Raw genomic sequence first — 11151 nt, forward strand, 5'->3', positions numbered from 1 at the left:
ATACCAGGAGGAGAGAATTGTCATTTGAAGTTGGTGATTGGGTTTATCTTAAAGTCTCTCCCATGAGAGGTGTTAAGCGTTTTGGTAAGAAAAGGAAACTAGATCCGAGGTATGTCGGCCCTTTTCAGATTCTGGAGAGAGTAGGGTCCGTTGCCTATAGAGTTGCCTTGCCAGATTATTTCGGGGATGTTCATGATGTCTTCCACGTATCATCCCTGAAGAAGAGCTTTGGGCAGCAAGAGCCTCGCTTCATCGACCCAGCAGGTATTCAGTTGCAACCGGATCTCACTTACGAAGTTGTTTCGTCGCAGATTTTGGATTGGAAGGAGCAACAGTTGAGGTCCAAGACGATACCTTTAGTTAAAGTCGCTTGGGAAGATCCGTTAGCTCAAGACTTCTCTTGGGAGCGAGCAGCGGACATGAGGGAGCAGTTCCCGTATTTGTTTGAATGAAGAAGGTATGTATCTTGTTTTTTTTATCACAGTTGGCTTATGTACGTTTGTGTGGCTTGGTTTAAGTTGGTGGTGATCTTGCAATTTTGAGGACGAAATTGTTTTTAAGGAGGGGAGGATGTGATGACCCGTTTTGAGTGTATTTTCGCTGAAATATTTGTTTTTATTTTAATTAATATATTAGCTATTTATTTTAATTTATTTGCGTTTTAAAAATTGGGTTTTTAATTTAATTTAGTTTATTTGATGTTGTGTTTTTTTTAGTTGTTTTGTGGTTTTTAATCTTTTTGGCGGGTTAGTTTTGCTTCCCGAAAAGATGATTGGACCTCCTCTTTTCCCTACATCTTTTTCCTTTTTCCTCTTTTTCCTTTTTCTTTTCCCTTCTTTTCCTTTTTCCTTCTTTTTTCTTTTTTTTTTTCTTTTCTTTCTCTCCTCTCCCGCTCGACCGAACCCCCCCGTGCTCTCTCTCTCTCTCCTCCCTCTCCCCCCCCGCGTCGTCTCTCTCTCTCTCCTCCGGCCCAGCGCCGTCCGGCCACCAACCGGACCCCCACCGGTCCCAAAAGTTCCCCCTCCCTCCGGCGCACCACCCCTCCGAAAGCCACCCCCAACCGGCCGGCCATTTGGCCGGAAAAAGCCCAACAAGCACCACGGATTTCACTCCGATCCGCCGCCGTCGCTCCACCTCCGGCCACCATTTCTTCACCACTTCATCACCGGCCTCTTGCCGTCCTAACCCACCCATTTCCGGCCTCCAACGACCACCGGAGCAGCTCCCACGAGCTTGTTTTCCGATTTGCTCTTTTTGGCCATTTCCGGCCATTCCGCCGCCACCCACGGCCGTCCGTCACTTCCTTTAGCTTCACAACCATCCCTTGACCATCCCCCATCAATCTCGTGTCCTAGTTTGTCCCCGTTCAAAAGTGGGTTTTTCAGACCCACGGCCACAGTGAATTTTCACTGTGACGTTGCTGTTTTTCCGCCGCTTGCAACGCCGCTTGTTTTCTAAAATTGCCGTATAGCGCTGTAAGTATTTTCCAAACCCTATTTTCAGATTTTAATATATATTGCTCATTCAATTATTTACTGTTGTTGGTTGTTGATTCCGGACTGAGTCCGAGGAGTTTCGGGGGTCGGATGGATGGAGGACGGAGTTGTCTGTTTAATTGTTTATGTTGGTTGGTTATTTTATCATGCATTGATTTGGCATTTCATGGTGCATGCGGTATCAGAGATTTGTCTGTTTAAGCAAGCAAAACCCTCTACAAACCTTCGGTAGTAACCGGCGAGCCCCAAGAAACTCCTGATCTCGCGTACTGTAGTTGGGCGTGGCCATGACAAAATGGCTTCTACCTTACTAGGATCGACTGCCACTCCACCCTGGGAAATTACATGCCCAAGAAATTTAACTTCTTCCAACCAGAACTCACACTTGCTGAGCTTGGCGTACAACTGGTGCTCTCTCAATTTCTCAAGTACCAAACTAAGATGATACACATGCTCTTCAACATCTCGGGAATAAATCAGTATATCATCGATAAATACTACCACAAAGGAATCCAGGTAAGGTTGAAACACCCTATTCATCAAATCCATGAACGCTGCAGGGGCATTAGCTAACCCAAACGGCATCACCTTAAATTCATAATGCCCATACCTCGACCTGAAAGCAGTTTTAGGCACATCCTGGTCTCTGATTCTCAGCTGGTAGTATCCCGACCTCAGATCAATCTTAGAGAACACGGCTGCTCCTTGAAGTTGGTCAAATAAATCATCTATCCGCGGGAGAGGATATTTATTTTTGATGGTCACCTTGTTCAACTCCCGATAGTCAATGCACATACGAAGGGTTCCATCTTTCTTTTTAACAAATAGAACTGGTGCACCCCACGGCGACGTACTAGGCTGAATAAATCCCTTCTCTACCAGTTCTTGCAACTGAGTCTTCAACTCTTTCAATTCAGCCGGTGCCATGCGATAAGGAGCTTTATGCACAGGAGCCGCTCCAGGTTCCAAATCTATGACAAACTCCATCTCTCGAACAGGGGGTAGTCCGGGCAAGTCATCCACAAACACATCGGGGAACTCTTCCACAACTGGAATGTCTGCCAAGGACTTCTTCTCAGACGGCGTGGACACCATCTGAACCAAGAATGCATCCGCTCCCCATGCAATCTCTCTTCTTGCCTGTATCGCCGATATAATCATCGGCTTTTCTTTTAATCTACTCCCCGCGAATTCCAGACAATCACCATCCGGAAGCTAAAAGCTAATTGTCCGACTTCTGCAATTAATAGTCGCAGAATATCGGTATAGCCAATCCATCCCGAGGATGATATCAAAACCCAACAGCTTGAATACCACCAGATCAGCATCCAAAAACCTTCCCTCAAAATTTAACGGGCATCCCAAAGCAACCTTGGAACACCACACCATCTCGCCATCGGGTAGCGCCACTACCATAGCCTTCGGCAACGGTTCCGTGACCAAGTTACACACCCGAGCAAACGTGGAAGACACAAACGATCGTGAAGCACCGGAATCAAACAAAGTACAAGCATAAAACTCATACAAACGGACTCTTCCTGAACCAAACACACAACCCATGAAATCCAAAAAAAACAACGAAGAAACCAAATGCACCAAAAATTAAATCCAACTTAAAAATTAAATTAATCCATACATGTGATTACTCCAGCATCATGGGTCGCTGGTGCCTCATCGTCCACCTCTCCGGGCGTGACAGCATAAACCCGGGCTTGCACTGCTTGTCTCGGGTTGGTTCTTCCACCGTGTCTACCTCCACGGCTTCCTTGAGTTCTAACGGGGCAATCCCGAGCAATATGCCCCACTTGGCCGCACCGATAACACTGGGGTCCGCTACTCGTCCGACACTCGCGCCTCATGAGCTCTATTACAAACTCCACAAACAGGCATACGTCCTCCCATGCGAACACTGGAGGATGTTTGAGATCGGGTTCCAGTCCGCTGAACAAACTTCTGAGGCGAACCCGAGCTGCTTCCTTCACCAGAAAAACTCCGCCTCTTTTGCCCTAAAGGGGAGCCCAAACTCAGATTATTTTCCCTCTCTATAAGGGTGGCCACATCCACTAACTCCTGAAAAGTGGTTATCCGATGGCTGACCACCATGCAGCGTATGTCCTGACGCAGCCCCTCCTGGAAACGATCTGCTCGCATCTCCTCAGTGGCGACAAGATGAGGAGCAAACCGCTCAAGTTCTATGAACCTCCTTGGACCAGATTAGAGAACTCTCTTGCCTTTTGCTTCCTTACCGATGCGGGAAAGAAGCGGTCGTTGAACTCTTTCTTGAAACGCTGCCAGGTCACCGCAGCGAAAGATCCCAATTCAGATTCCAACAGCACCCTCTTGGTATCCCACCAATCAGAAGCAGTGCCCAGCAAGAGGTAGCTGGCGTAAAGTACTTGTTGTGCCTCAGTGCACCCACACACCTCAAAGGTCTTCTCCAGATCTTTGATCCATTTTCCAGCCTAAACTGGATCCTCATTTCCCGCGAAGTGTGGAGTCCGATGCGCTAGGAAGCGCTCATAGGTGCATCCGGCCTGCACCATGCTGCTGGACCCTCCTGGATACATCCAAGGCCCTCCCTGATATGGCCAAGGACCTCCTGGTTGTGGCCAATACCCTCCTTGTTGCGGACAAGGTTCTCCTGACGGAGGATAAGGTCCTCCTGATGTTGGACAAGGCCCTCCTGATGGTGGCCAAGGACCCCCTTGTGGTGGCCAAGGTCCTTGTGGTGGCCAAGGCCCTGCCTGTTGGGACCTCGCACTCTGCTGCATAAACTCCGTCATCTGCCGAATTGCTTCGGCTATGGAGTCATCTCTGGAGGTATTTTCTTGCGGTTCCTGAGTATTTTTCCTTGGTCTCCCTGGTCTCCCCATATTCCCGTCACAACACTACTCTTGACCCTCCTTTAAGAAAACAAATAAAACCATCATAAAACCAACAAAAACAAAAACAGCACAACACAGCAAGAAACAAAAGAAACCAGCATGCCAAAACATAACTAAATAAATAAAAACAAACAAACAAGCTCACACAAATAAAACAAATAAGATAACTATACTTAACATAATTTTCAAAACACAACTTTAAAAATATTCTGGTACTACCTACGGGACATGTGGTTTTACCCAGAGCCAAACGGCTCTGATACCACCTGTGACGCCCCCAAAATCCCCACGCCCGAACACGGGAAAATTGAGACGTCCGGATGGTGACAACCCGGGTCACCATCCCATCGTCGGGTGCCGAGTGTGTGCAAGGCAACAGATGTGTACAGAGAAACTCGCAGCGGATAAAGAAAGTCATAACTAAGTACCAGAATTTTTTCTTAACGTAATACAAGCTGTTTAAAACGTACATAGATAAATATTACAAAACACGACTACAGTTTTAAACAAATATAAAGATAGCATCAGCAACCCGGCGGAGCCGCATCCTCGGGCTCAGCCTCCTCCTCTTCGTCCTCTAACTCTGCACCAAAAGCTACGGAACCACGAATGGTACCGCAGGTAAGTAAAACCCAAACACTACCAGATAAAAACACATAAAACTCATACAAGATGCATGAAACATGCCCAATGCACAAAGCCCACAAAAACCCAAGTTTTCCACACACGCCAAAAAACCCATTTGGCCCAAAAGCATATCCTTTCTGAAAAACACGCCAAAAGTCACATTTGGCCGCCAAAAGTCCATTTGGCCCAATATCTCGCCGGAAGTCCATCCGGCCCAATATCTCGCCAGAAGTCCATCTGGCCCACGCCAAAAGTCCCATTTGGCCTCTTAAACCATTATCCAATTTTAACCGTATGCACCATGACCTCCCCTAGGGGTCATCCGCACACCCTGGCTCCAGTGTCACACCGTAGAGTACCACCACGCATGTGACACCTAACGAGCGATGCCCAGTTCCGCGCCTCCCGCGCGTGCGTAGCCAAGCATCCTCTAGCCCTCGCCAGCGAAGGGCCACGGAGTCGGTGAGTAGGGCGATGCCCGGTTCCGCGCCCGGCGCGTTCGTAGCCAAGCATCCCCTAGCCCCGCTCCCGTCGTCTCTCTTGACAACTCAGGGGACATCACTCAGTTTATTCCGCTCCCGAGTGACCAGAGGAGCTCCACCGAGATAATAACCCATCCCGGCTTGGGCTCGTGATACACACGCACCCGTAAAACCACTCACGCCAATACACAGGCTTTTCACACGTGAACAAAAACACACATGCATGCACCATGAAATGCCAAATCAATGCATGATAAAATAACCAACCAACATAAACAATTAAACAGACAACTCCGTCCTCCATCCATCCGACCCCCGAAACTCCTCGGACTCAGTCCGGAATCAACAACCAACAACAGTAAATAATTGAATGAGCAATATATATTAAAATCTGAAAATAGGGTTTGGAAAATACTTACAGCGCTATACGGCAATTTTAGAAAACAAGCGGCGTTGCAAGCGGCGGAAAAACAGCAACGTCACAGTGAAAATTCACTGTGGCCGTGGGTCTGAAAAACCCACTTTTGAACGGGGATAAACTAGGACACGAGATTGATGGGGATGGTCAAGGGATGGTTGTGAAGCTAAAGGAAGTGACGGACGGCCGTGGGTGGCGGCGGAATGGCCGGAAATGGCCAAAAAGAGCAAATCGGAAAACAAGCTCGTGGGAGCTGCTCCGGTGGTCGTTGGAGGCCGGAAATGGGTGGGTTAGGACGGCAAGAGGCCGGTGATGAAGTGGTGAAGAAATGGTGGCCGGAGGTGGAGCGACGGCGGCGGATCGGAGTGAAATCCGTGGTGCTTGTTGGGCTTTTTCCGGCCAAATGGCCGGCCGGTTGGGGGTGGCTTTCGGAGGGGTGGTGCGCCGGAGGGAGGGGGAACTTTTGGGACCGGTGGGGGTCCGGTTGGTGGCCGGACGGCGCTGGGCCGGAGGAGAGAGAGAGACGACGCGGGGGGGGGAGAGGGAGGAGAGAGAGAGAGAGCACGGGGGGGGTTCGGTCGAGCGGGAGAGGAGAGAAAGAAAAGAAAAAAAAAAGAAAAAAGAAGGAAAAAGGAAAAGAAGGGAAAAGAAAAAGGAAAAAGAGGAAAAAGGAAAAAGATGTAGGGAAAAGAGGAGGTCCAATCCTCTTTTCGGGAAGCAAAACTAACCCGCCAAAAAGATTAAAAACCACAAAACAACTAAAAAAAACACAACATCAAATAAACTAAATTAAATTAAAAACCCAATTTTTAAAACGCAAATAAATTAAAATAAATAGCTAATATATTAATTAAAATAAAAACAAATATTTCAGCGAAAATACACTCAAAACGGGTCATCACAGATGTCGTTTTGATTTAAGGGTAAAAATCCTATCTTTTTCTTCTCATCCTCTTCCCCCCCCCCCCCCCCCGGCGGGGCACCGCACAACCCTTTCTCATTTCACTCCATTCTTCACCTCTTTCGGATTCACGAACCCTAACACCTTCACCCCAACATCTCCTTTCCTCTTCCTCTCCTTCATGAATGCCCCCCTCTCTGTCTCTCTCTCACCAAAATAGACAATCTAATCTCTAACCCTCTCTCTATCGAAAATGGCCTCGTTGATCTCGATTTGGACCCACTGGAATGCAACACTTAGATCTCTCTTTCAATAGTCTTTCACTCACCATATTTTGCCTATTTTATCCCTGTTTTTTTACCGGTGTCCCCGTGTTCTATTTTATCTCTATGGAATGTGAGTCTGCAACGTAGTTTGAGATTTTTTTTGTTGTTTCGTTGGTTCTGGAATCAAAAGCTTGTGTTGATTTATTCTTTTTATTTCATCTTTTGCTTGTTGGATTTTTTATGTTAGCTTTTTTTTTTTTTTTTGGGTGTGCATCTGCTTGTTGGATTTTTCCGTTCGTTGGTATGGACCATTTTTTGTTGGGTTTGCCATTTGCTTGGATATAAAATTTGTTGTTTTTTCTTTTAGATATGCAACGTTTTTGAGCAATTATTTTTTTTTTTTTTCTGGTAGATCTTTGTAATGATTTGCTAATGATAGGTTGTTGTGTTATAAGGAACTTAGGTATGATTTGCTACATCTAGATTGATTTTTCACTTAGCGAATTTGTGTTTCCTTATCTTATTCTGGAATGAGTTTCTTGCTATTTTTTGATGGCACAAAGAGATAGGTTGTCTTCAACACTAAATTATAGAGATTAATTTAGTGTTCTTTTAGATTTGTTTGGTTATACAGATAAAGTTTTTTCTTCAGATTTGTTTCATTATACATATTAATTAGCATTGCTCGATCTAAGCTGGTTTAAATAATTATTGAATTATATTGGTTTGGTTTTTTTTTTAATGTTTGAAGGATATATGGAAAAAGGAAATTAATAATTGGCTTAACAAAATATTTCTATTTTGTCAACACACATTGTTATACAGTGTTTTATTCCCTCTATTTTTAACCTCCATGAATATTTAGGTCTATTTCTATATTTTTAAATCTGTAATTGTTTGTATTTTTTTTTTTCTCTTTTGGCATTTTTTAATGATTTCTTCTTAATCATCTATGCTCATATGTATTTTTTTGAAAACAATGGATGCCTTTTAGACTTTCTTTTTTTTCTTTTTCTTTTTTTTTTGTTTGCATATTGCGGTAGATAACTTTTACCTTTTTTTTTTCTTCCATTAATAGAACTTATTTTGTTTTGTTTTTTAAATTCATGGTCTTTTGGTGTTTGTTTTGAACTTGTTGATTTGTTTTTTGTAGAAAATCTGCTTTGTTTGACTTGAAATTTATGTTGTTTCAAGGTTTGTATTTGTCTAATTTACTCATTTGTTTTGCATTAATCAACTGGGTTTCTTGGTTTGGTTTGTCTTTTTCTTTTTTCATTAGGATGTTGGATGTGTCTTGACCTATTGAGTCCTACTTTTTTTTTGGTTGTTTGATGTGATTATTTTGATTTTCACATTTCTTAAAAACATGTCTTTCAATTTTTTCTTTGGTATGTAATGGTAGATATTTCTTTCAGAAAGTGAAACTTTTTGTGATTCTCCTTGTGGGTTTTTTTTTTTAACCTTTTGCATTAAAACTTTTTTTAGAGTTTTGGATTTGAAGTTCATGATGGTTTGTACTTTGTATATGAAAAGATGTATATTTTAACTGATTAATGTTGATGTGATAAGTAGATCTTAAGCTATTTATTTTATTTTTAAGCATATATATATAGTTAGATGAATGGGAATTAGGAAATGTTATTTCTCTGCTTTCTGGTTGGTGCTAACAGTGTGTTTCTCTCCCATTTTTTTCAATTTTTTTTAGAGTTTTGGGTTTGAAGTTCACGATGGTTTGCAGTTTGTATATGGATAGATATATAATTTAGCTGATTAATGTTGATGTGATCAATAGATCATAACCTATTTATTTTATTTTTTGAAAATGGGATACGTAATTCCATTGATTATGATGATAACATCTCATAAGATACAATTGAATGAATGCACACAGGACATTCTTCAATATCATATACATCTTTGTCTAAATATAATGCAGACTTTGCTAGGTTGTGGGCAGCCTTGTTAGCTTCACGGTAGATATGTGTTGCTTGCCAATTGCCAATACTAGTCAAACTGTACTTTGCATCTTCCACTAGTAGACCACCTAGGCTCTAGTTCTTTTCCATACCATGTAGTAGGGCTGTGCATAAATGGCCTTGGGTCGATCCGTCCGCAAGATCCGAAAGTGGCCCACCAAAAAAAGCCGGGTTTATCAGATCAAGTTACATAACAGGTTGGCTTACTCTAATACCCATCAAAACTGATAACCGAGTAGCTCATGTTTTGAATCTTCTCCTCCTCCAATGGTGAGATTAACGTCATTGTTTTTACTCTTTATAAGGAGAGAGAATAGAATAGAGATCAATCTCCATTTGCAAGGGTTGATGAAACCCGAAGAAAGGAAATAGAGTGATAAGAGAGGTACTTGCTTAGTGATGTTCACTGGCCCTTGATCTATGAATGAATGGCCAAGATTTGTCTAATTCAGGGCTCAACAATTGCTAGGAATTGCCCAAGTTATGCCTGTTCGTGACTGTCCTCGCGAATATAGCCAGGCAGTTGCCCACCAGTTCAGACAAGTCCTTCAACCTGGCCGCCAGCTAATACTTGACCGACCCTCTCAGCTTCGTGAACCCCTCCAAGCACGTTTCTTGGTTCGTCAGTGCCGTGCTCAACCACGTCATCACGTCGTGGGTGGACATGGTGGGGGCACTAGGGCGTGCGACTGAGACGAGGGACCTCGAGAGCGCGTCAACGGAGTCGTTCAGAAGCTCGAGGTAGTCTTAGTAGGCGAACCGTACGCGTGGCCCCATATGGAGGTAGGAGAGCCCGGTGGAGATGTAGAATGCCTTGCTCGTGCTGCAGATACAGTGGGTGGAGAAATCAACTCACCTTAAAAAAAAAAAACCGATCCGTCCACATATACCTGCATGTACAGACGGGTCAGGTCAGGTTGGCGTGTGTTGGGAAGCTGGTTCAGGTCGAACCATGCACAAAACTGACTTGAACTCGCGGGTTGCAGGCCTACCACGTAGTCGTTTGATGACTTGCATTGAATCCCCTTCTATATTGATTTGGTTTAGTCTCAATTCCTTGCAAAAAATGGTTGCAGTTACCTTTGATCATATTTATTTTATTTTAAGCATATATATATATATATATATATTTAGATGCATGAGAATTAATAAAGGTTGTTTTTCTACTTTCTGGTTGGTGTTACCAGTGTGTTTCTCTCCCATTTTTTTCATTTTTTTTTTTTTAATTTTGAGTTTGAAGTTTATGATGGTTTACAGTGTGTATATGGATAGATGTATAATTTAGCTTGGTTAATGTTGATATGATCAATAGATCATAAGCTATTTATTTTAGATTTAGATGTGATCAATATATATCTACACACACACATTTAGATGCATGGAAATTAAGAAACATATATTATAATACTTCTTCTCATGACTTGTCATCCTAAAAAAATTATGAGTTTTATTATTTTGGTTAGTATGTAATTGTTTTATTCTCTTTCTCATTTTTTGATTTAATTGATCTCATTTATTTTTTTAATGGCATGCCATTTAATTGTTGTTCCATTTGTTTACAGTTTTTAAAAAAGTTTTTATACATTTAGATGCATAGGAATTAAGAAACATATATTATAATACTTCTCATGACTTGTCATCCAAAAACAATTATGGGTTTTATTTTACTTTTGTGGTTTGCATGTCATTGTTTAAAAAAAAAAGTACAACAAAACACATAAATAGAAATAAAATACTATAAGAGTTAATTATAATAGTCTTAATGTAGAGTTTAGAACATGACCAAACACAACATTGAACATAACCAAGCCAGAAAGATAGCATAGAACATAACAAAAAGAATATACAACAAAATACATAAGTAGAAATAAGACACTGTAAGAGTTAATAATAATAACCTTAGTGTAGAGTTATTCTTATAACATAAGAATATAACCAAGCACAATATTGAATATAACCAAGCTAGAAAATAGAACCCATTATCTTTTTAGATTTTTTCATATATTGGACCTTCTTGTATACAGTATGAACCATCATGAACCAAACCAAAAAAATAGTATAAATCTGAACAACAGCAAATGAAAGATAACAAAGTAAACC

Source organism: Carya illinoinensis, chromosome 11 (assembly GCF_018687715.1).
Source record: "Carya illinoinensis cultivar Pawnee chromosome 11, C.illinoinensisPawnee_v1, whole genome shotgun sequence".
Taxonomy (NCBI): Eukaryota; Viridiplantae; Streptophyta; class Magnoliopsida; order Fagales; family Juglandaceae; genus Carya; species Carya illinoinensis.